The 27061-nt window shown below is 43.4% G+C and overlaps 1 long non-coding RNA gene across 1 annotated transcript in view; it reads right to left on the bottom strand.

Annotated features, from left to right (window-relative positions):
* LOC133067199 (uncharacterized) overlaps window positions 1-27061 on the bottom strand; it is a 127452-nt gene that overhangs the window by 81824 nt on the left and 18567 nt on the right. The window contains exon 3 of the long non-coding RNA XR_009695220.1: window positions 15684-15800. This is a non-coding gene — a long non-coding RNA (uncharacterized LOC133067199). The remainder of the gene's footprint in view (window positions 1-15683; window positions 15801-27061) is intronic.

Genomic DNA, 27061 nt, shown 5'->3' with positions numbered 1-27061 from the left:
ATGAGGGAGCGCTGGCCATCATGTCCAGGAGAGGGTAAGGTGCCCATGGCTATATTCCCAGGGGATCTCCAACAGTCCTCTGTTTTTGCTGAGACTGCTGAGATGACGGCCAGTCTTTTTTATTTCCCCGAGCATCCACACAGAACCTGCCACCCAAGATTACCTGAGGTGATCAGAACTTGGCCCCCAGAGCTCAGTCGCCTCACAGTCCTCTAACCACAGTGCACCTGTTTGTGTCCCTGAAGGATAAAGTGTATCATGAATACTTGGTCACAAATAGAGCAGCAACTTCACCCTCCTGAACACTGTCAGCTCCGTGAGAAGGGCAGAGACTAGCGCATGTGACAGAAAAAAACAGGGTTCTCTGAGGGTTGGTTCTGAGTCTGGCACCATATGAAGTCCTTCACATGGGTTAAGTCATTAAATCCTAAAAACACTGTGATGTAGGCAGTATTTTCTTTTCCATTTTACAGATGAAGAAGCAGGCCTGGAGCTAAGGTCAGCTGATCAGCTTTCACAGCCAAGATGGCAAAGCCTTCTCCGGGGGTGAGCTGCTCCCACTCTCTTTCAGCTTAGGATCAGGGACCCTGGAGGGGACAGAGCATGGGGAAGCGGCAGGGCAGGCAGAAGAGCCCCTCAGTCCCACTGGAAGCTGAGGAGGATACCCAGCTGATAAGGAGCCCAAGCTACACACCCACACACATGTTTCCAACCTCCAGCCCAAGAAGACTGTCTCCCACTTCAGAGTTGTGACCCAAGGATTGAATGAGACCTTAGGCCAAGAGGAAGCAAGCAATTTAGACTCAAGAACTTGTTCTCTGTGGCCTCCCAGTGCAAAGTGCAGACTGTGGCCCAGCAGCACAGGCATCAGCTGACACTTACTTGAGGTGCAAGGCTGCAGCCCCACCTGGAATACAGCAAACCCACATGTGTATTTTACAAGGTCCACTGGTGATGCATAGGTGCTTACAATTCCAAGATGCTCTGCTGTAAGGAGACAGGGAGTCTTTGGTGTAAGGGACAGGGGTAGGGAAGAGAAGTGGGGCCAGGTCTTCTTTTTTTTTAACCCTAGTCCAAACAAGACTGGCCAGTGTATTTTTCAGCCCTTTTATTTAATTATGTCAGGATGTAGCCACCTCTGCACTGTGGGGTTGGTATTCTGAATGCCCATTTAACAAGAAAAACAGGAATTATTTTTTTCCTTACAAATTGCTTTCCTGAATCTCCTGTATGTGTTTCATCTATTCTCCCTGAGTATGTGTGTTTTTGTGTGTGGAAAAAGCAAAGCTTAAATGTCAGAAGGAAGGGATCAGATTCCCTGTCCTCTTGCCAGCCGAGAGCACATTTACTAGTCTCTTCCCTCCATTAAATGTTAAATGATGTTTATGAAGCACCCACATGGGCCTGGAGCTTTTCTCAGTGCTTAAGGTTGCCAGGTGGCCAACATAATGGCATTACCCTTTATTTGAACTTTCTACTCCGGTGTTCTTGCAGGCTCTGCAGGAACACAAGCAGACTCAAATTTAAAGTGAGAACCAAGAACAGGGATAGACACGACACATGAGAAGTAGTTCCTGAGTCTTAATCAGGTAAACCAGTGGGCCGTGCCTGGTCAGTTTCACCTTATCAGCGCTGTCCAAGAGCTGTCCTCAACTTCTCTGGCCGTCCCCCACCCTGCCTGAGCCCTGCCTGCTCCCTGCTATCTGGAGGAAAATTAGACAACCCCACAAATGTTGAAAAGGGTATCAAAATAGACCAGCTTTTCCTATGACTATCTCACAGATGACATGACCAGGTTCACCATGTACTGGGCTTCCTGACTTAACAGAACATGCATTTTAAACCAGACCCAGCCTGAAAATCCAGATGATATGGTCACTACAACTGCCAAACAGGTCAATATAGAAATGGGTATTTTATCCTAACACACGTGGGGAAAAGATCTGCTTCTTCGAAGATGAACTGCATCCTTTCTTTTGTGTCCAAACCTGCAATCTTTCAATATAACATATTGTTCAGCATAACAAGTGCTATGTAAACTCAGGGTGGGTAATTATCTTCCTATCATCACCAGGAACTGAGATATATAACATATAAAAGTGGACTGTAACATCCTCCTACTCTGAAAGCACTGTTAGTAAACTAAGCATTCACTCCAGGAAAACAGACAGAGGTTCCTTCACGGCAACCCCTCTGCAGAGCAGGCAGGAAGGAGGAGGAGGGAGGGGGAGCTTGTGCACCACCAAACCCATGCCCTCCTCTGTCTTGGAGTCTTCTGCTCCATTTAGGAGAATGCTTTCTGGCCAGTAATGATGAACCCGACGCCAATTGAATGAGATTTGCAGGTGTGAGTGGGAGGCTGCCGGGGCAAACCCGGATGAATGAGAATGTGGAGAGAGGAGGGTTTCTGGGACAGAAGCAGAAGCAAAGGTTGTGCTTGAATGAGCAAAAAAAAAGGACAGACGCCTCTTCCTGAGGGAGGGTAGATGGGTCATCCCAAGAGGCAACTGAGAGCTCTGAGCTGCTGTCAGGGAAGGATGCAACAAAGTCAGCGACCTCTGCAGCAGACAAAAAGAGTTAGAATTGGCTGAAGGCTTGCAAAGTTGGCCAAGCCCATGGGCACCACCTCCCTAGCAGCTCAGGCAACACAGTAGTCTTAACAGGTTAAGCCCCATGACAGCAAATGAATGGATAAATCAAGGGTGCAAATGCCTGTGTGTGTGTGTAGTGCATGTGGCATGCACGAACAGTGCGTGCATGCCTGCATGCTAAGTCGCTTCAGTTGTGTCCAACTCTGTTACCCTCTAGACTGTAGCTTGCCAGGCTCTCTCTGTCCATGGGGATTCTCCAGGCAAGAATACTGGAGTGGGTTCCCATGCCCTCCTCCTAGGCATCTTCCCGACCGAGGGATTGAACCCTGGTCTCCTGCATTGCAGACAGATTTGTTGGCATCTGAGCCTCCAGGGGAGCCCCGACATGGTAGGCACGAAGTTAACAGTTACTGAATGAATGAGTAGGTGGACGAGTCAGTTCAAGCTTCAGAGCCAACCATTTGGTCCAAGAACTATGTCAATTCATTCATTAGTTCATGCAGCACATATATTTTGAGAGTCCACTTTGTATCTTTTTTTTAAATTGAAGAATAATTGCTTTACTATATCTACTTTATGTCTTGAACTATGCAGCAGCTCAAGACAGAAAAGATCTGCCCTCCAAATTTCTAGTGGGGAGACAGACAAATAAATACACAAGCAAATAGATAATAAGATAATTTATAAGCAACAGCAAGTGCTATAAAGAAACTAAAATGTATTGTTAGACTAGAGCAGAGGTCAGCAAATGTTTTCTGCTAAGGGTCAGAGAGAAAATACTTTGGGTTTTGTGGGGCAAATAATCTCTATTGCAATGACTCAACTCTGCCATTGTAGCCTGGAGGCACCTTAGACAATATGTAAATGATTAACATGGCTTGTATTCAAATAAATCTTCATTTATGGACACTGAAATTTTAATTTCACATAAATTTTATGTTGCAAAATATTCTCTTTTTTTTAACCATTTAAAATGTAAAAACCATTCTTGACTCTCAGGCCATAGAAAAATAGGTTGATGGCCAGATATGGCCCCTAGGCTGTAGTTTGTACACCCCTGAAACAGCATGACAGGGCAAGGGGTCAAGGGGGCTCTTCCAGGAAGGTGACATTTAAGCCTAGATTAGCATGAGGAGAAAGAACTAGACATGCAAAGTGGAGGAAAAAACATTCCAGGCACAAGAAGGCAGGGTGCAAAAGTGTTTGCATATGTATGTGTGTGTGTGTATATATACACACACACATATATAAACACATCCACAGTACTATCCACTACAGACAGGTGTCGAATAGTGGTGAGGGAAAGCAGCTCTAGAAACATCTGTGTCCCCTATCTGACCATGGTTTGGACCCATGAGGTTGAAGGCAATCCTGGTGACTGTGCTCATCAGCCAGGTGTGCACGCAGCTCCACACTTTGATGAACCAGCAGGTCTCTGAACGAAACAGATTTTGACTTTACTCACCCTTATTTCTCTTCTGCAGATTTCCTCATTGTTCAAGATTGCCATTAGATTTTTAAGCAACAGCATCTTTCTGGAAAATTTGTGGGCAAAGCAGTTCACAAAATGAGGTTGTGCTTGTTTGTTTTGTTCAGGGTTTACAACTTTTTGAGTGTTATGGCTTGATTCCTGGATTCTAACCAACATTGATAAGCCTGGTGCATTTCATGGGAGTGTTTGAACATAGTCTCATTAAATACAAATTATCAAAAGTCTTCTGGAATTGTGTATGCAAAGGGGGAGCTTCCCTGGTGGCTTATTGGTAAAGAATCCACCAGCAGTGCAAGAGACACAGGAGAGGCAGATTTGATCCCTGTGTCAGGAGGATCCCCTGGAGAAAGGAATGGCAACCACTACAGTATTCTTGCCTGGAAAATCCCGTGGATAGAAGAGTGGAGAGCTACAGTCCATGGAGTCGCAAAGAGCTGTACACGACTGAAGAGACACACTCATGTATGCATAGGGAAAATGGACAATTCCATCCATCAACCACACACCATGAGAGCTATGGCTACCATCAATAACTAGGTGAAACAGGTACTTGGAAGCCCCTGCTATACCTTCTCCAACCCCCACCACGTAGGGATGGAGCAAAACGGGATGATAGAAACAGCCAGCCCCAGGTGAAAGGAACTTGTCTTTGAAGCATATTGTTCTGATTCGTTGGTTTCTGGCCCCTACAGCCTTTGGACTTGAGTCGATTCCTATTCTTGTGGAAGCTACCCAGGTTCATATTTTCCCCTTTCATATGTGGACTTTTACTTTGTTGATTAACATTTCTTGCACAGAATTAAGGCACAGAATAGCATCTCAATCCTTTGTATCCCCAATTGGGGGGCAAAGCAACTCAGCAGTTTTCAAGTCCTGGCAGCATCAAAAGAGCATCTGTAATCAATTACCACCTCCCCCCCACCCCATTTCTCACCATCAATTGCTTAAAAATGGCTAACTTATTTTTTTCCCTCATATCCTTGTAAAAACATATGCACACACCAACACACACATGTGCTCCCAGGCTGAAATCACAAGTGCCAAAGCTCAGCCTGGAGAGAAGGTTTATGACTGGCTTATACATCCCTGAAAATGGGGGTTTATAATGGAAACACTGACAGATCATTAACTATACTAGCATAAACCGAGGCACAGAATTTTCACGTTGTCTCCATTTTGTTTGTATCAGCAGGATTTCCCAGCCCAGAATCTGGTGGGAGCTTACGAGCTGTGCCCAAATGTGTGAGGCAAATTTGAGGGCAAGAGGACAGCCCGGACAAAATAGCTCAGGTGTAGAATGTTCTGTGATGTCTGGATTCAGAAATGATCACGGGAATCTCAGCATGGAAAAAGCACCACCTAGGCTGGAAGCCTAATCTCTATCAGCAACTCATCTCCAATGACCTGCTGCTCCTTGCCCTGAGCATGACTTTTACTGGTGTGTGCTTAGTCGCTCAGTCATCTCCAACTCTTTGCAACTCCATGGACTGTAGCCTGCCAGGCTCCTCTGTCCACGGGGATTCTTCAGGCAAGAATACTAGAGTGGGTTGCCATTTCCTCCTCCAGTTTACTGATATACAGAAGCAAATTAGAGCAACTGGTGAGTTATCTGATACATGGAAACTATCCCCAGGTCTTCATTCTGGATCTTAGGCTCTCCGGAGGAGATGCATCCACCAACTGATCACCAGTGTTTAGAACACTATCTGACACATAGTAAACATTCAATATGTATTTGGTGCTGCACGCAGAGCTGGACAGATCTATGAGCTAATGAAGGAATTGTTGTTGTTCAGTCGCTAAGTCATGTCCAATTTTTGTGACCCCAAGGACTGCAGCACACCAGGGTTCCTGTTCTTCACTATCTCCCAGAGTTTGCTCAAACTCATGTCTATTGAGTCAGTGATGCCATCCAACTATCTCATCCTCTGTCTCCCCTTTCTCTTCCTGCCTTCAATCTTTCCCAGCATCAGGGTCTTTTTCAATAAGGTGGCTCTTTGCATCACGGAGCCAAAGTATTGGAGCTTCAGCATCAGTCCTTCCAGTGAATATTCAAGGTTGATTTCCTTTAGGATTGACCAGTTTGATCTCCTTGCTGTCCAATGGACTCTCAAGAAAACTGATCTCTCTTGGCTTCATTCAGGTTTCTCATCTGTGAAATGAGGAGGTTCAATACCATCAGTGGTCCTCAACTCCGCTTGCACACTGAAATGATCCTGAATCACATTACAAACAGGCTAACACCTGGACCCTTCCCCCGACCAAATCAATCAGAATCTCTAGGCATTTGGCTTAAGCAGCAATAGTTTGAAAAACTCCCCAGGTGGTTCTAACGTAGACTAGACAGTTCTAAAATTCCTTTCTGTGTTTCTAATTCTATGGAGTTTAATTCAGGTCATGAAATTCAAGGCCTAGAATTTGCCTCTCCTCAGTTCAGAGAGGGCTTCCCAGGTATTTAGAATCCATCTGCCAATGCAAGAGATGCCAGCTGGATCCCTGGGTTGTCCAGGAAATGGCAACCCACTCCAATATGCTTGCCTGGGAAATCCCATGGACAGAGGAACCTGGCAGCCTATAGTCCATAGGATCGCAAAGAGTTAGACATGACTGAGCAACTGAGCACATATGCACACAGTTCAGAGAGATAAAAGGAACAAGAGTGAAATGACATGGAGAAATTATATTTAGGAAACAATAACCATTTATTGAACTCCTCCTCAGTGCCATGCTGTGCATTGCATATATTACCTCCCATCCCTCTGACAGGTGGCATTATCCCATCATCCCTGTTTTGCAGATGAGGAACCTGCAGATGAGAAACAAAGTGAATTATCCAAGAGATAAGGAGTCATCCAAGAGAGGCCGCCCTCCCCAGCTGCCGCGGGGCATTGTCAGTCAGTCCTTTTCAGAATTAAAGGGTGTTTGGCATCAGGCAATGATTTTATGTCCAGGCTGAGTGTTGGAAGAAAAAGAAGTGAGAACTTCAAGACACACCACACAAAGCTGTGAGGCCTGGGGAGGACTTCCCTCCCACCCCTGCTCCCCTCCAACGTGAAAAAGGACAAGCTTGCTGCTCCCCCAGGCCTGGGCCAGCTGTCAGAGATGAGCCCTGATAAAGGCCCTGGGCCTCCTCCTTGAATTCCTTTGTTCCAGAACCCATCCCATTAGAAAAAGGTCACACATCTTTGGCCCCTTTTAATTTCAGGGGTGGAGAGGTAAAAGCCCAGTCGGGGAAACATGTGCAATTATGAGCAATTACTTAAACGGCTTTCAGACAAGCCTTGGCCCTCCACCAGCAGGCAGAGGGGCCAGCGTCTGCGTTTTGTAGGCGAGAAGGAGAGAGGGTGGGAAGGTGGGGACGGGGGAGGGGAGACAGCAAAGCCTTTTGTCACTGGGCTACAAAAAAAAAAAAAACCATTGGTATTTCCTGCCACCAGACGAGCTGACACTAACCAGCCCTGTGCAGGGGAACTATTCACTTAAAAGTCATCGTTTCCTTTACTTATCTGCCTCTAAAGAAACAAATCTATTAGCAGCAAGAAATCACTCCAGCGGCTTTAACTAAGTGCTTCCCCCGTTGAAAATGCCAAAGCCCTAGCCTTCAGCTCTGCCGGCCGTGCCCTGGCCTCCGATCCTCCCCAGCAGCAGCTCTGAGCTGGCCCGTGTCAGGGCGTCTCTGGCCACTACAGATAACAAGGGCCATTACATTCCAAATCCTTCCCCAACCTCCTCCCCTCCCTTCCGCCAAAATCCCAAACCCAATTTCTCCCTGGTAGATCAAAGGCTGCCCGAGCTACAGGAGAGCCCACTCGATCAATAAACTCCTGACATGGGAATAAACAGAACGATACAATATTTTCCTTCAGGATTTATTTGGTCCCTGGAATAGCCGTGGTTTGCTATGCCTTTCCTTTTGAGACCAATGGAGATTTGGTGTAGAGCTGAAAATCGTTTGCTCTCTGAATTAAAAATCAAAACCCCCGATAGCCCCCCAAACACTTTTCTAGTCTTTGTTGGCCTTAAACACACAAACTGTAAGGGGAAGCCTAGTGCTACAGTTGGACTTTTTAGATCTTCGGAAAGCAACTTGCCTTCCACGCTGACTCAGTGTGCTAGACTTACTGGAGAGCTACCTAAGCAAGGCAGCCTCATTTTAATAATTAACTTGGCAATTTAGGAACTATAATAAAAATTAATATGCTTCTCCCTTGTTCATCCTGAAGAATTCTAAAGTACTCCACAGACAACGATCTGAAACTATGGATTAAAAAGTACAACGATTCAAAAAAAGTTAAATGCAAGGATGTTGTGCATTTGGGATACATGAATTGTTTTTAAACCCTTAAGGATATTCACTTTAGAAATCAATTCCATTGACTCCTCTATCACTCTCCTATGACTATTTCTTTGATACTGAAATCCTTAATCCATGAAATTGGAGAAGAGAGAATACATAGAGCTGAGTTGCCGAAATAGTCCATGGAACTCATTTAGAATCTAGCATCTAGGTTGACCCATTAATTATGATGTTACATTTACTCACACATGCCTTCATGTGTATCACATATATATTACAATTTTAGAAATAAAGTCTTGTATCTTCCTCCTTCGTAAGATACATAAACATATATCTAGATCAATTTGAGCTTGTCATTAGTTTGGAAAATGTTCCACAAAGATTACTGAGACATGTTGCTGTTGTCGTTTAGTTGCTAAATCATGTGTGACTCTTTGCACTCCCATGGACTGCAGCCCACCAGGCTCCTCTGTCCATGGGATTGCCCAGGCAAGGATACTGGAGGGGGTTGCCACTTCCTTCTCCAGGGTATCTTCTTGATCCAGGGATCCGACCCCTGTCTCCTGTATTGTTGGCAGATTTTTTACCACTGAGTTACCTGGGAAGCCCCAGAGGGGCTTTAGTATTAATACTATTATTATTAATATTAATTTAATGTTAACACATCCCAATTTAGACTCCAGATAAGAGAAAGCAAAGTAGGTCAGCAGCATAGGCCAGAAGATGAGAAAAACAAGGGGGAAAACCGTGTCTTGTGACATAATGACAGTTACAGCTTAAGCCTAGAATACAGACAACAGTCTGTGTCAACTTTACATTTATAGCCTACGGGAAGAATGGAGACTCCTTGCCAAGCTGTCTGTAGATTTTCTTCTACAGCATGACTTCAGATTGACAATTACCATTTATTGAGAGCTCACATTTACCCGGCAAAGAGTGAAGCACTTGACAAGCTTTACATTATTTCCTTTAGTCCTCACATGAGTCCGATGAAATAGGTAACACTTAACTGATGAGGTATGTGGTCCTAAAAAGGTTAACCGGCTTCCCCAAGCTCACATGGAAGTGACTGGAAATGCTGGGATTTGAATGGAGGCATCTGACTTCAGAGCTGGCATGTAAACTGCCAGCCTGAGACAAAAGAGTCTGCAAGTTCCCTCCCAGCCCAGCACTTTTAACTTCCACCAAGAGGCGGTAGCCTTTCTCTTCCATAACATCTTCCCCAGTCTTCTCCATCCAGACTTTTATATGACCTAAGCAATGGATATGTTTACATTGACTATCTCCAAGTCATTATTTTTCAAACACTTTTCCCTTATCCTTGTATTTCTGTCAATTAAGCCAGGAGAAAATCAACATTTCATGGAGGAGAGCATGAATGATTAAGTACATTGGTGGGGACCTAGACACAGGTCTAGCAATACCATGTACCTTTAGGTTTGTGACCTTCAGGAAACACTTCTTTTACATTAATTTCCTTAGTTTTCAAGTGCACCATTTTAAAGAAGCCTGGCATGATTTATTGATGTCTGTCTCCCAGCAGGAATATTTTTCTTTTCCTCCTCTTAGCACAACGATTTGCACTAATCCTTTTGAGGAGCAGTGGGGAAGTCTTTTGTTCTATTAAGGTAATATGCAGCTGTCTTTAGACCCAGTGTTCAGTGACTACTTTGCCAGCACTTTCAAGTAGTTCACCATGAAAGTTTAGAGTCAAACAGTCTTTGGATGCATGTATACCATGCCATTGCTGTTTAGTCGCTAAAGTCATGTCCAGCTCTTTTGCAACCCCATGAATTGTAGTCCACCAGGCTCCTCTATCCAGGGATTTCCCGGGCAAGAATACTGAAGTGGGTTGCCATTTCCTTTCTCCAGGGGATCTTCCTGACCCAGGGATCAGACCCGAGTCTCCTGCTTGGCAGGCAGATTCTTTACCACTGACCCACCAGGGAATCTCACACATATACCATACCTCTCAGCAAACTCACCCAGAATGGCCTGCCTGCCTAAAGACAGAACTTGGCATCCTTGGCCTCAAAGTGATCAACACCACTGGTCTACCTTGTGGGAAAAAAGTCTCTGAGCAAAACCATACAAAACCACAGTGGTGGGGCTTGGGGGGGAAGACCAAACCAGCCAAAAGAGAAACATTTTCCTCCACCGAGGAAATCAGCCAGGTGAGGCTAAAGTGGGACAATGGGGCAGGGGCTGGAAGCTCGGGTGACCCCTCTGGCAGATAATGGCCTCATGGGGGCCCTCACCTTGATGAATATATCTAGGGTTTGCAGCTTCTTAGTGTCCTGGTTCATCCCCAAAGAGTGATCATCACCATGTTGGTGACTAATTCAGTTTGCTGCTATCTCTTTTGACTGACTGCAATTCTAGCCCAAGTCAAGCCTCTCTTTGGACCAGAATTGAAAAATAAAAGCACCTGGCATCTCAACCATCTTTGGTCTTGGAGGAGAAGACTCCCTCTCCAGTGCTCAGGCATTGAGATCATGGAAAGAATTCCTCTAGATGCAAAAGTACCTCCAAACCCAAACCACATCCTTGGACTCACCCCTTTTGGCCTTCACTGCCTTAAACATTCACACCATATTTGAATATTTAATTCTACATTGTATTTTTTCCTATCATCTTTTTTAACACTTTGACAAATTATGTACTTACTTAATCTAAATTGTGCAGCTCCATAAAATGTTTATGTACTCTTCTGAGGCATAAGTCTTCCCAAGTGGCTCAGTGGGTAAAGAATCCACCTGCAATGCAGGAGATGCAGGAGACACCGGTTTGATCCCTCGGTCGAGAAGATCCCCTGGAGGAGGACATGGCAACCCACTCCAGTATTCTTGCCTGAAAAATCCCATGGACAGAGGAGCCTTGTGTCCTACACTCCATATAGGGTCACAAAGAGTCAGACACAACTGCAGTGACTGAGTATGCACGCATGTTGAATACAGTAGATAGACAAGATCATCCTAGCAAACACAGGGAAAACGGACTTGCCCAATGAGTGAGCCTCCATGAAGAGTAACATTTTTTCAGAATATAACTTTCCATTGAATTTCTCAAATATCACAGGATTTTGCTGACCAAACAGGAGCCTCAAAGTGTCTCTATGGAAGCTGCTGTAAGGCAACCCTCTGCTGTCCCACATGCCTGTGACCATAACATATCTGTCCTGTCCACTGACACATGTCCCCTGGGTTCCTCACAGCGAAAGGCACATGTGCCTAAACAGGCTAAATGAATTCTTGGCCTTGTAACCAAACAAGGATAACCAATCACTGGTGTTTGACCCCATGACCTTGGCCTCTTTAGCACCATGCCTTCCCCAATAGAGGTAAAGAGCTGTATTGCTGCAGTCACATCACCTGGCAGGAAACTACCAAGGGTATGAGTCCTATGTGGCCCGGAAAGTCAGAAAATTAAGGCTGAAATACAGCCAATGTGTCTAGTTCTAGGAAACAATGCACTTCATATAGCATGCTCCTATTTTCAAAAATATCAAAATTGCTACAGATTGAAAGTGGTCGATTTTAAGCCTTTAATAGAAACATAAGACTGTATATAACAAGTATGTAAATATATATATGTAACACATTACAGATATTTATATATTGAATCACACATACATTATTTAAATGTATATATATTATATACATACTATATAAAATTTTATATAATTATATATAGTGTATATATATATAATTTTAGAAACTTCTGGAGGAGAAATTTAAATAGATGTTTCAAAAGCTTTCCAGTGGCTCCATTTTACCTTTGTCCACCAGGAAGATGAATAAAATGAGGATTTTTTGTGTGTGTTTGCCAAAGCAAAATTACCACCAAAATTCTAGTTTTCCTTTTCCTGGCAAGTTCCCTTTATTAGTCTCCTGAATTTTCTCTCAGGTGCCTGAGGGCAAGGCATCAACCTACACTAATCTGAAGCCTCCTTTCTGGGAGACTTCAATAGAATCTGATCATGGAACTATTTCCTGCAATGCCCCCTCTTCCCCTCCCTAAACCTTTGCTCCTTGTCTCTATCTTCTCGCCAAGACCTCACCCTACACCACTCTCCTTTCCCCACATCACGTTCCTGGCATGATGGCCTTCTCCCTTGAGCACACCAAGCTCCTGCCTAACAATAGGTCTTGCATTTGCTGTTCACTCTACCTGGAAGACCCATCTCTGTCTTCTTCTCATCTTTCATTTCTTACTTCCATAATCATTTGCCCAGAAACACTTCCCAGACCTCCCCACTGGAGTCTATGCTCTACCTCCACCAAGTTACTCTCCACTACATCACCCTGAGATTTTTCTTGAGAATATTTACAATCATCAAGAAATATTCCAGGTATATTTATTCACTTTTAGCCCTCTCCTCCTTCAAGAATGTAAGTTCCACAAAGGGGAAACTTCACCTACTTTTTACAGTCTCAAATATCCAGTGGCTAGCACACTGACCTGCCTCTTGAGAAACCTGTATGCAGGTCAGAAAGCAACAGTTAGAACTGGACATGGAACAACAGACTGGTTCCAAATAGGAAAAGGAGAGCGTCAAGGCTGTATATTGTCACCCTGCTTGTTTAACTTATATGCAGAGTACATCATGAGAAACGCTGGGCTAGATGAAGCACAAGCTGGAATCAAGATTGCCGGGAGAAATATCAATAACCTCAGATATGCAGATGACACAACCCTTATGGCAGAAAGTGAAGAAAAACTAAAGAGCCTCTTGATGAAAGTGAAAGAGGAGAGTGAAAAAGTTGACTTAAAGCTCAACATTCAGAAAACTAATATCATGGCATCCAGTCCCATCACTTCATGGCAAATAGATGGGGAAACAATGGAAACTGTGGCTGACTTTATTTTGGGGGGCTCCAAAATCACTGCAGATGTTGATTGCAGCCATGACATTAAAAGATGCTTACTCCTTGAAAGAAAAGTTATGACCAACCTAGATGGCACATTAAAAAGCAGAGATATTACTTTGCCAACAAAGGTCCGTCTAGTCAAGGCTATGGTTTTTTTCAGTAGTCATGTATGGATGTGAGAGTTGGACTATAAAGAAAGCTGAGTGCCGAAGAATTGATACTTTTGAACTGTGGTGTTAGAGAAGACTCTTGAGAGACCCTAGTGCTGCAAGGAGATCCAACCAGTCCATCCTAAAGGAGATCAGTCCTGGGTGTTCATTGGAAGGACTGATATTGAAGCTGAAACTGCAATACTTTGGCCACCTGATGCGAAGAGCTGACTCATTGGAAAAGATCCTGATGCTGGGAAAGATTGAGGGCAGGAGGAGAAAGGGAAGACAGAGGATGAGATGGTTGTATGGCATCACCGACTCAATGGACATGGGTTTGGGTAGACTCCAGCAGTTGGTGATGGACAGGGAAGCCTGGCGTGCTGTGGTTTATGGGGTAGCGAAGAGTCAGACATGACTGAGCGACCGAACTGAACTGAACTGAGCACGCTAGCAATGGCCGGCACACAGTGGGAGCTAAATAAACAATAGATGAATGAATGAATAAATGAATTGTCCAGTGTTCCTCAGAGGAAGGGCACAGCTTCTCCAGAGGGACTATGAAACATCTGACTTATTATTTAGGACACTGTTCCCCAACCTTTTTGGCCCCAGGGACCAGTTTCATAGAAGACAATTTTTCCATGGACCACAGGGTAGACAGGGGATGGTTTGGGGATGAATCAAGCACATTACATTTATCATACACTTTATTTCTACTATTACATTGTGATATACAATAAGATAATTATACAACTCACCATAAGGCAAAATCAGATCATGAGGCATTTGAGTCTCATAAGGAGCTAACAACCTGATTCCCTCACATATGCAGTTCACAGTAGGGTTCGCACTCCTATAAGAATATAGAGGCACGGCTGATCTGACAGGACGCAGAGCTCAGGCAGTAATGCAAGCAATAGAGAGCAGTTATAAATACAAATAAAGCTTTGCTCGCTTGCCGCTCATTTCTTGCTGCACAGACCAGTTCCTAACAGGCCATGGACCAGTATCAGGGCCTGGTAGTTGGGGACCCCTGATTTAGGGAGTTTGAAGAGCATTAACCACTTCGATAGCTCAGTTGGTAAAGAATCTGCCTGCAATGCAGGAAAACCCAGTTGGATTCCTGGGTCGGGAAGATCCCCTGGAGAAGGGATAGGCTACCCACTCCAGTATTCTTGGGCTTCCCTGGTGGCTCAGCTGGTAAAGAATCCACCTGCAATGCCGGAGACCTGGGTTTGATCCCTGGGCTGGGAACATCCCCTGGAGAAGGGAAAGGCTATCTACTCCAGTATTCTGGCCTGGAGAATTCCATGGACTGTATGCGCCATGGGGTCACAAAGAGTCGGACACAACTGAGCAACCTTCACTTTCACAACCACTTCAAACACCCCTACACTATACTTACCCTCCCAGTGTTGTGGGAACTGCCTGACTTCAGTAGGGCTTCTCTAGTTTCCAAACACAAAACTGCCTATATATTAAAATGCTTAGAGATATTCAGCCTCTGGTAATAATAATAATAGTTACCATTTAGTTAGTACCTTCCCTGCCAGGAATGTTCATAACACATTCTCACATCAGCCCACTTGGCCAACTTATGAGGTAGTATTATCCATACTTCACAGATGAGAAAGTTGTCTCAAGCGATTGGCAAAAACACATGGAACATGTAAGTATCAGATTTGGTATCTGAAGCTTGTGTATCTCATCTGTCTTGAAGGCCCATGCTTTTAACTGTGTCTTTGTTTTGAAAAGCCAAAACACCAATATGGTAAAGAGAATCAGCTCGTGGTACACAAGCATGTGATACCCTTGAAAAGTGTGCAAGCATTTGTGTCATGTGATATGTAGTCACAGTTTCCAACCCCTTCATACCCATTCTAGACCAGTGCTTATTTGCATGATAACAGTTCAACTACTTCAGGCTGTTCATGAGCATTTCTGGGTTTTCAGATATTACTCCCATCAACTCCAAGGAAAGAAAGCAGAATTATTTGAAATGTAACACTTGTAGAAACTGCTGCTCTCTGTTCCAAGTGACAAACAGCTCATGTTTATGGAAGATATAAGATGAGTTCTGCCTTCTTTGTGGCAAATTTCTACCAAAAGTAATGTGCAGGGCTAAAAATATTAGTATTCCTAAGAGTAAAATCTATACAGAAGTTTACAAGTCCTAATTTTTCTATAATAATAACTATCTCAGCATCAACACCATTAAAACAAAGCTATAAAAACACTGGGATAATATTTCAGAGAAAAATAGAGAAGGAAATAACTTACTCTTTTCCAACCCTGAGACCATTATGATTCTTTTATCTGGATAGCTGACTTTTGTTTCTTAATCTGTCCATTATGTAGATCGTTCTGTGTCTCTCTCTCTTTTTCCTTTCTTCTTTTCTGGAAAACATCACAAGAATATCTATCAAACTCTTGCCCCTTCCACCTGCCTTTTAACCCCTACCACTCCAATTTCTACATGAAGTTTACCAGCTTCTCCCTTAATATTTTCTTCTGTAAGATGAGCTTCCAAGTTCTTATTCCTTTCTGCTTGAATCTGTATGAAAATGCAAGTGTTTAAGATTTACAACTCTGCTTAGCAGGCTCTCTTTCCATCTCTTCTGGAGCTTGACTACTGAGCTAAAAATGCCCCAGCTGAAATAGCAACAGACAGAAGGTTTTGAAGACATATCCAAATCTCCCAGTTCAACCAAAAAAGCAACAGTTTTCAAACTTGTTATATTATGGTGGGGAAGGACTTTCCACAGCCTGACCCAGTTTTCTAAGAGGGAAATTTCATCAGCCATCATGGTGTACTAACCCAGTGACTGAATTTAATAGGAAGCTTTTCACAATAGGGAGAGGCTGTGTGCTTGTGGGCCTTCTCTCTCAAGCCAGTTTACCAAAACAAGTGTCCAGATCACCAGACATCTCTCCACTCCTGGGTAACTGGGGATAATGGGTTTTAAAAAAAAAGCCAAGAAAGTACAGTATTGGAGAGCATTGGGAAACAGTATAGCCTGAAGCAGTGAAGAGTAAAGGCTTTGGGATCCCAGTTTTGAACAGTAGGAACAGTTTTTGTGATCTTGGGCAAATTAACTTCTCCAAACCTCAGTTACCTCCTCTGTAAAATGGGGCTATTCTCAGTACTTAATTTGTGTTTTTGCTGTGACAAGATAGTTTAACAAGACTGTTAAAAAAAAAAAAAGCACTTAACACTTTTATGATACCATGCCCTATAAGTGGTTCCTATTGCAATCATAGTTTTTATTTCCTATTACGTCATGAACCAGGCATCTTCTCATGAGAGCAAAGGAGTTTAGGCCAACAGGTATAATGTCAGGTTTCCCTCCCAGATAACCCAAATCTATACCAGATGAATTAAGTGGAAAAAAGGAAAAATAACAAACAAAGGACCTTTCAAATGTGTTTCCAATATAAATGGCCTAGAAGCAGAAAAGAGAAAATAAAAGGAAAAGGACAGACAAAACAGATAAAGCTAGCATCTCTCCCAGATTTCAACATATACTTTCATAGCTTTGGAAATGACCCATCTTCAAAGTTCTTTTCTCAAGGGAGAAGAATGTCCCCCAGAGAAGAGGGACTGGCCTCAAAATACCAAGAGAAACTTCAGAACTCTAGCCTTCACACTGAGGGAATAGTCTCCAGGTCAGGCGTGTTGACCTGTCTACAGTTTCTTCTGGTGAAGCTACTGAAAAAGGGACCCAGAGGTACACACATGTGTGCTGTCAATCCCTCATGCTCACACATCCCGGGGAATGCACAGGAGAGAGGGGGACCCTTCATCAACCCCATCAAACTAGTACTTCTAGAGACTGATCTCCTGACCCTCTGGCCACCAGCTGTCATAAGAGGGATATCGCCCTTTCTGAGACTCAGAGTAACCTTACCAAGAGGTTGTTCAAAAGGTATGCAGTTCAGAGCAGACAAAACAAACTCAGGTGTGCAGGGAAATGGGGCCAGTTCTGATGGAGAGACCAGAGGTAGGCTGCCTGCCACGTTGTTTACTTTAAATCTACTTTATTGGGGCCAGAAAACTAAGCAGCATCCACATTCTGAAACTCAAGATCCCAGCAAGAGTGGCATGTTCCTTAAAACAAGCTTTTGTGTTGATTATTTTTAGATGGTGCTGAAAGGAGACAGTTGCACCATTTCCGAAAGAAAGTCATTCAAGAGTTGGACACGACTGAGAAACTAACCCTTTCTTTCTTTCAGAAAGTGTCCACAGCTTAAGTAGTTGATAAATTATTTTCCTTAGTGTGTGCTTTAAGATTTCGCCCGGATGGAAAAAGACACCAACCATGTGCCTCATTGACCTAAAAATCAAGCATTCTCCTCCATACAGAAATTTAATTATGCTGTAAAATAAAGCCTTATTCGTATGAAGTATCTTTTTTGCCCACGCTTTTCAAAAGCTTCATATATCTGAAATCACTGTGAAAAGCAAAACTCTGATTTCACTGCTTTTTCCCCCTCTTTGGGAAATATCTCCTTTAAATACTAATAGAGCCCAAGCCTATTTACATTACAAGCAACACGAAACAATTTCCCTGGTCTTTCACCCACCTCATCTAGCAACCAACTTGGTAAGAGTAACAACAACTAAAACCCATGATTCCGACCCAGTGCCTGGCGAACGTTTCTCCTTTTATAACTACTTGAGCGTGGCAGGCTCTTCCTATTAACTACATTACATCACCATTATCAAAGACGAAAGGAAATTAATTTTGTTTTTCAAGGTCTTGGCAATAAGTCGGTTCTTTACTTCATCAGACATCTGCTGTTTTTCTACTGTGTCATTTGCGAAGCTGAGTTTTCCTTATGACTTTATTCTCATAACAATTTATCACGCAACAGTGTTTACCAGAGGATTTTGGCTGACAGGTTTTTCTCTCCCAGTAGAAAGTGTAACCGTAACTTAAGGCCAATATCATCATCTATATTTCATTCTCAAATAGTTTTCTGGGGCTTAAAAAAAAAAAAAAACCAGCCAACAAGACCATCAAGAAAAAATAACCACTTACGGTCTCCGGCTGAAATGTATTGCCAATGCAACACACTTTTGTTTTAACAGATGGGCCTTTATCAGCAACTTATGTGAGCAGTTCACCAACTTCTCTTAGGAATAGAGGAGTCCTTCCATTTACTTCTGCTCTTATCTGTTCACTTAAAGCCACATTTGATCACAAAATTCTAGGGATTTTTTTTCCATGTATTGATACAAAGGATAAACTACAGAGAATCTTCTGTTCTGTAATCATTAGTCATTCCTGGGCTGATTGATAGGGCCTAAGCCTTATTTCACACCAGAGGAAAAAAAATAATTAGGTCGTCCACATAGATACATTGGGTTCTCTAATGTGCTCTATGTTTATTCACTTGTCTAATGGCATCACGGCCTCTGAAAAAGCTCTTCATGGTATTTATTTTGATGAATAATCTGCTGGGGTTTGACTCATTTTTCTTTTCCTTCTCCCACCTCTCACTATTCCTCTCACTTTCTCCAGCTGCTGACTAACTCCTAGAAGTCTCAGTTCTGCTGGTAAACACAAGAGCCAGATTCACAGGAGACAGTCATTTCAGACAAGAGTCAGTAGCTCTAGTATGGGGTGTGCAGAGAATCAGAAAACCAGCTTCAAGGATTATTAGAGAAAACCTCAATTTGCCACATGCTTCCTATAAGGACATGTGTTTTTATCTTTTATTAAGGAGATTCTCATCCAAAAAAAACAAAACAAGAGATGAACGATGATAATTTTTCTTTTGCCCTGAAACTTACTTTCACCTTTCTGTGTTGCAATTTACCATTAGCATTTACACAAGGATCCAATCCCTAGGCCTCAGTTTTTCTAAATCTATAAAATAAGAAGGTTGCGCTAGACCCAGAGTTGAGTGTTCATGCGGAGCACCGGAGGAGCTGGTTCGGTAAGCAGATCTGAGCTTCACCCTGATTCAGTAGTGTTGAAGTGGCACCCAGGAATATTCCATTTTCAATCCTCCAGCAGTAAATCTAACGCAATCAAGGTGCTTCCTTTTCCAAATATCTGTGACTCCATAAAAACCTCAATGAGCTATTAGCTGATCAGCTGAGCATATCTTACATTTATTGACAAATCTATCTCTGTTAGGTACTGGCTTCTCCAATATCTCCACTCCATGGGTCCACTTTGTGAGCAGGACAAGCCTGATTCCAGGGGACCTTGGAAGCTGAGCCAGATGCAGGTGGAAGCCCTTTGCTCCAGAAACCAGGCATATCACCCCCACCTGGCCCAGGCAACAGGCCCAGACTCAGAGACATGGGCCCTTCAAAGTGCTGCATCACTTTTGTGATCAAGGTGAGTTTCCAAAACAGCAGACACTTGCATTTTCAAGGAAAAGTGCAGAAACCTTTTATTTTGCAAGCAGTGACTTCAGGATCACCCATGATTTGTTACTTATTATCAGACAAATCTTCTCCATTAGCATGAGAAAATGTGGTACAGACGAAGTTAGAAAACAAATTACGACCCACGTGACAAATGAACCACAATGAAGCGTGCAACTTTTCAAAATCATTCATCCTAACCTCAGGGCTCATAAATGAAAACCAGAGAGCACATGGCTAGTATGACCCAAAGGCCAGCACTCATGTGTGCTGACAGAATTTACAGGATGCTGTGGGGACAAGAGTCCCATTTGTGAGCACATGGAAGTCAGAGAGCAAGGATGACCACAACTCCCTTACTAACTACTTGTATGGCCTTGGCCAAGTTACTTCACTTCTCAGAATGAGTGAGAAGTGAATGGGGCTCACAGTTACTCACTAAATATTTACTGAGTGTCTGGGGCAGGCCAGTAATGGCACAGTAATCTCAAGCAGTGGACAAAACAGGCAGAAATTCCTACCTTCAGGAGGGACACAGACAAGAGACAAAGAAATAGAAACTACAATGTCAGATAGTGATACAGTGAAAACTAAAACAGGGTAAGGAGTTAGAGTGTATTGACTCACTATTTCAGATAAGATGGCCAATGAAAGCTTCTCTAGGAGGGACTATTTAAACACAAGCCATAATAAAGTGAGGAAGGAGCCTCATAATACCTGGGTAAAAGCCACCCAGGCAGGAGCAAAGTACAGGTGCAAAGGCCCTGAGGCAGGAACACTTGAGGAAAGGTCAAGTGACAGCAAAGAGACAAGAGTGGCTTAAGGAAAATGAGTGAGGGGGAGGGTAGTAGAAAAGAAATAGCCAGATTACTGGGCTTCCCTTGTGGCTCAGCTGGTAAAGAATCCTCCTGCAATGCGGGAGACCTGGGTTCGATCCCTGGGTTGGGAAGATCCCCTGGAGAAGGGAAAAACTACCCACTCCAGTATTCTGGCCTGGAGAATTCTATGGACTGTATAGTCCATGGGGATGCAGAGTCAGACACGGCTGAGTGACTTTCACTTTCAAAGTTAGATTATGAAGGGCCTGAAAGTGAGCTCTTTGGGTCTCCTTCTATTTTGATGAGTCTACAAGTTCTGAGTAGCATTAACTGATGGATGTTTGAAAGGATAGTTCCAGCTGCTGTTTGCAGACAGGAGTATAAGGTAAGTGCATCCAACAAGACAGGCGAGGTCATCTTCTGTCACTGCAATCTGACATGATTTTTGGCACAATATCAAGTCCCTTCCTCAGTTTCCCTAAACCTGTAAAACAAGAAGGTAACGGACAACCACAAAAATGTTGTGTCTTACAGGAGCAAAGACTACTTCTCACTCATACTTCACATCCATTGTAAGTTAGCCAGCGTTCTGCTCCACCTTTCCTCCTTCTGGGACCCAAGGATGGAGCACTCTCCATCTGGATCACTGCAGGTAACCACGTCACAGGGAAAAGGGAGCACGGTGACTCACACCCAGGCTCTGCCACGTCAGTCTGGGAGTGACACACATCACTTCCACTCACATCTCATTGGCTAAAGCAAATCATTTGAACATATCTAACTTCAAAGGCAGTGGAAAAGTACAATCCTACCATGTGTCCACAAGCTGGCAACTTGGATGAACAGCATTAATGAATACGAGACCAGAGGGAAGCAGAAAGACTGATCAGGAGGCTTTCACAGTAATCCAGGCCAGAGAGAACAGCTTATAACAGGCAGCAGCAAGAGAGGTGTTAGGAAATAGATGCAGAAGACATTTTGAAAGCAGAGACAACAAAATCTGCTGATGGATTGGATGTGGAGTAATCATAACCACCTCACCGTGGATTTCTTCTGGTGCAGATTAAATGAGATGATTTATGTGAAATTCTTGCACAATGCCAGATGCATTGTAAACCTCCATGATGGTGATTGTTATTGTCGTATTTATAGATTGAAGAGGTACTTATGATAACAGAACAGAGCAGCTTAATTTTGGACCATCCTACTTTCCAAGGTATATGGGTGCTTTACTGGTACACCACTATTCACACAAACATGCATACAAAGATATTTTCTAAAAATAATCATAGTAGTTATTACCAACTTGACTTTAAATCATCTTCACCTCTGAGGAAACTCTCTAATAACGAACTAATTTTCCTAGTAACTATAGAGAGGCTTTCCTTCACAGAGATACACATTTGGGACCCAGAAAGTAACCTCCATAAAAGTCAGGAAGCACCCAGTCTTTCTGCTTAGATGTTGTAGATTAATAGTCATTCGATTTGGGAATGTGAAATGAACTGATAAGAAAAGCTGTTCGTACCAATGACATTCAGGAATGAAAACTGACAGATCACCTGCTTTAGAAGACTTGATTCTTCAGATTTTATGGGGGGTGGAGGGAACTTTAGTGCCATTTGCTCTCTTATGGCTTACATTAAACAATTTAATATATAACAGGAGGGAGAGAACATGATATAAACAATATATCCAGGAGGAAAAATAAATGACCTCAGTCCCAAGAGGCACTGTTATGCACTGGTACTATTCATGTACATTATAAGGAATGATGTATCAGTTTTACTTCTAATCAGTATCTAAATATATCACCGTCGGTTCCTGGAGTGCATTACACTATCTCACAATGCATGCTCACATTCTACATTAATGTGGAAAGTATCCATCCGTTATCAGGCAGAACTTAATTCTATATTGAAAAATGAGGTGTCTGCTTGGTACACTTCTATTTTAAGGTTTAAAGTCATTGAGAAACCAAATCTAAAATAGAACCTTTGAACCAAACTATGCATGGGTGTTGAGAGATAGTAGTTTGTTGGGTGTCTGACTCGGAGGCATCACCTATGTTTTGGGGGCCTCTGGTTTCTACTCCTGCTTGGGAGCATCTAACCCAATGATGCTGTGAAAGCCTTTTAAAAATATTCTTAGAACAAGCTTTTAAATAACAATACATGTGGCAGGCTATGCTTAGTCGCTCAGTCATGTCTGACTCTTTGCGATCCCATGGACTGTAGCCCGCCAGGCTTCTCTGTCCATGGGGATTCTCCAGGCGAGAATACTGAAGTGGGTTTCCATGTCCTCCTCCAGGGGTCTTCCCAACCCAGGAATCGAACCCAGGTCTCCCACATTGCAGGCAGATTCTTTACTGTCTGATCCACCAGGGAAGCCCAAGAATACTGGAGTGGGTAGCTGTTCCCTTCTCCAGGGGATCTTCCAACACAGGAATCAAACCCAGGTCTCCTGCACTGTAGGTGGGTTCTTTACCAGCTGAGCTACCAGGGAAGCCCATACATGTGGCTATCCCTGAGTTAACAGTACCTGTAAACAAGCGAAATATCCCACGAATGTCACAATTTCAGCTCCTAAATTATAATTGCTTCCTGCCTATTCATGCAGCCTGAATTGAGATTCAAAAACTATGTTCACCAACATAGGTAAGATAAAAAGGACTGGTTGTTGCAGTGTTGTAAAAATGTAATTTAAATATTGCAACACACCAAGCAATGAGTTCCATGGGATAAAAAAATAAAAGCAGACTCAGCCAGACCACCTGCTCAGGCCACCATGGATATTGCATAAAGTGGATATGATGGATTTACTGAGCATCTTCTAAGTGCCTTTGACAGTGTCAGGTACCATGTGAAATAAAAATGCATGTAACTATTTCTGTCCTCAAACTCCTCAAAACAATTGAGGGTACAAATGATGGAAATGCAACTTGATCTAGTGCAAGTAAAACACAGAAAAAGTGGAGGACAGTGGGAATTTCTTGGCTCATCTGACTCAGTTTTGGAGCCAGTGTGGCCCTAGCCTGAGGAACAGGGGGCTGAAATGCTCAAGCGCCTGGTTTTCATGTCTTGCTCCTGGGCTTCTCTCCATGCGTCAGCATCATCCCTTCAGTCTGGTTTTTCCAGGAAACACGACTCTGACAACCTCGATTCACATCTTGATCACGTCCCACTTCGGCACCAGAAAAAAAAAGGACACTTCCCCGCCGGCGGTAGGAAGTGGTGCGTGTTTCCATGGTGTAAATGCTACCACCCTACCCAGCTTCAAGTCAACACCCTGAGGTCATCAATGGAGTGCAGGGAAAAGGTGCTCTCCGGAGCCTGGCTGAGCAGGTGGGAGCCCCTCCAGCCACCACCAACTCAACCACACTGCACACCCCTCTCTGCATGCATCTACAGAAACCCAGCTAGATCTGGTCCCTGCTCTCAAGGGATATTTCAGAGAAGACAGAGAAGGAAGGAAATAATTACAGAACAGTGTAGTAATTGCTGTAATACAGGCACATACAAGATACAGCGATGGCCCCAAGCAAGGGTGAGCCCTCTGCCTGGGCTAGAGTGGGACCCTCAGAGGAAGCTTCCAAGGAGAGATGTCTTTATGACTGAGAGTTTACCACTTCAGTTCAGTTCAGTTGCTCAGTCAAGTCTGACTCTTTGCAACCCCATAGACTGCAGCACACTAGGCTTCCCTGTCCATCACCAACTCCCAGAGCTGGCTCAAACTCATGTCCATGGAGTTGGTGATGCCATCCAACCATCTCATCCTCTGTTGCTCCCTTCTCCTGCCTTCAATCTTTCCCACTGTCAGGGTCTTTCCCAATTAGTCAGTTCACATCAGGTGGCCAAAGTATTGGAGCTTCAACTTCAGCATCAGCCCTTCCAGTGAATATTCAGGACTGATATCCTTCAGGATGGACTGGTTGGATCTCCTTGCCGTCCAAGGGACTCTCAAGAGTCTTCTCCAACATCACAGTTCAAAAGCATCAATTCTTCAACACTCAGCTTTCCTTATGATCCAACTCACATCCATACATAACTACTGGAAAAACCATAGCTTTGACTAGATGGACCTATGTTGGCAAAGTAATGTGCTTTTCAATGTGCTGTCTAGGTTGGTCATAGCTTTACTTCCAAGGAACAAGCATCTTTTAATTTCATGGCTGCAGTCACAATCTTCAGTGATTTTGGAGTCCAAGAAAATTAAGTCTCTTACTGTTTCCATTGTTTTCCCATCTATTTGTCATGAAGTGATAAGATCTGATACCATGATCTTAGCTTTTTTAATATTGAGCTTCAAGCCAACTTTTTCACTCTCCTCTTTCACCTTCATCAAGAGGCTCTTTAGTTCCTCTTCACTTTCTACCATAAGGGTGGTGTCATCTGCATATCTGAGGTTATGGACATCTCTCCCTGCAATCTTGATTCCAGCTTGTGCTTCATCCAACCCAGCCCTTCACATAGTGTACTCTGCTGCTGCTGCTGCTAAGTCACTTCAGTCGTGTCCGACTCTGTGCGACTCCATAGAAGGCAGCCCACCAGGCTCCCCTGTCCCTCGGATTCTCCAGGCAAGAACACTGGAGTGGGTTGCCATTTCCTTCTCCAATGCATGAAAGTGAAAAGTGAAAGTGAAGTCACTCAGTCGTGTCCGACTCTTAGCAACCCCATGGACTGCAGCCTACCAGGCTCCTCCGTCCATGGGATTTTCCAGGCAAGAGTACTGGAGTGGCGTGCCATTGCCTTCTCCGAGTGTACTCTGCATATAAGTTAAATAAGCAGGGTGACAATACACAACCTTGATGTACTCCTTTCCCAATTTTGAACCAGTTTGTTTTTCCATGTCTGGTTCTAACTGTTGCTTCTTGACCTGCACAGATTTCTCAGGAGGCAAGTAAGGTGGTCTGGTATTTCCATCTCTTTTTTCTTTTTTTCTTTTTACTGGAGTGGGTTGCCATTTCCTTCTCCAAGGGATCTTCCCAACCCAGGGATCAAACTCAGGTCTCCCACATTGCAGGCAGACGCTTTACCATCTGCCCCACCAGAGAAGCCCCTGGTTTTCCCATCTCTTTAAGAATCGTCCACAATTTGTTGTGATCCACACAGTCAAAGGCTTTAGCATAGTCAATGAAGCAGAAGTAGATGTTTTTATGGAATTATCTTGCTTTTTCTATGATCCAACAGATGTTGGCAATTTGATCTCTGGTTCCTCTGCCTTTTCTATTATTTATATGTGTGGAGGGAGAGGGCATGCACAGGAGTGCACAAAGACCCACAGGAATGCAATAGAAGGGGTGAAGGAAGTGTGGGAGCAATTGGAAGAGAAGTACAACAAGCTGAGAAACAAACGTGAGGCTAGAGGGTACGGGGAGTAAACCAGAGATGATTTCATGAAGACTTTGGATGCCTTTTAAGGACTCTGGGTTTTTAGCCTATCAGTGGTCTTCAACCTATTTCTAAGTAGGGGAAATCCTTTTATTATTAAATGTTAGGTGTGATCTCAACTTAAAAAAATTAATATCTTATGTTCTTAGTGCATACTCATTGTAATAAAAATAAAATAACTTGGAAATTTCCTAGTGCTCCAGTGGTTAGGACTCTGCACTTCTACTGCAGGAGGCACAGGTTTGATCCCTGGTCTGGGGAACTAAGATCCCACATGCTGGGTGGCAGGGCCAAAAGAAGAAAAAAAAAAAAAAAGTATATCTGAATCACTTTCAAACAGCACTGGAAGCAAGCTGATCTATAAGAAGCTGTAGAAGTGTATAAAAAGCAGGGGCAGGGGGAAAGAAAACAGAGAAAGGAGAGAATTTCTGAAAGGCCAAGTCTGATAAGAACAAATATATCATTTATAAATAAACAAACACATCTATGTTACTTTTGCTGAGAATATGAGTTTGTGAACTGGTGGTGCTCTGAGGGTTAAAATTTGGTATAGAAAGAAAGTGAAGTCACTCAGTCGTGTCCAACTCTTTCCGACCCCATGGACTGTAGCCTACCAGGCTTCTCTGTCCATGGGATTTTCCAGGCAAGAGTACCAGAGTGGGTTGCCATTTCCTTCTCCAGGGCATCTTTCCAACCCAGGGACTGAACCAAGTTCTCCCACATTGCAGGCAGACACTTTACCCTCTGAGCCACCAGGGTTTGGTATACACTATGGCATATTTGAGAGAGTTCATATTACTTTGATTCTTAAATAATTGTTTCCTGAAATAACTTCAAATTAAATTTGCAAGTATAGTATAAAGTACATCCATGGATACTTTACACAGATTTGCCTATTGTTGATATTTTGCCCTGTCTGCTTTATCATTTGTGTTCTCACTCTTGCTCTTTTAAAAAGTATGTACTTAAAAAAAAGAAAAAGTATGTACCTATGTATATGTGTAAGCATCTGAGTATACTTATTTTTCTGAAACATTTGAGAATATGTTACATGCATCATGGCTATTT

This window comes from Dama dama, chromosome 12 (assembly GCF_033118175.1).
Source record: "Dama dama isolate Ldn47 chromosome 12, ASM3311817v1, whole genome shotgun sequence".
Classification (NCBI taxonomy): domain Eukaryota; kingdom Metazoa; phylum Chordata; class Mammalia; order Artiodactyla; family Cervidae; genus Dama; species Dama dama.
This window is presented reverse-complemented; position numbering and strand designations above follow the sequence as displayed.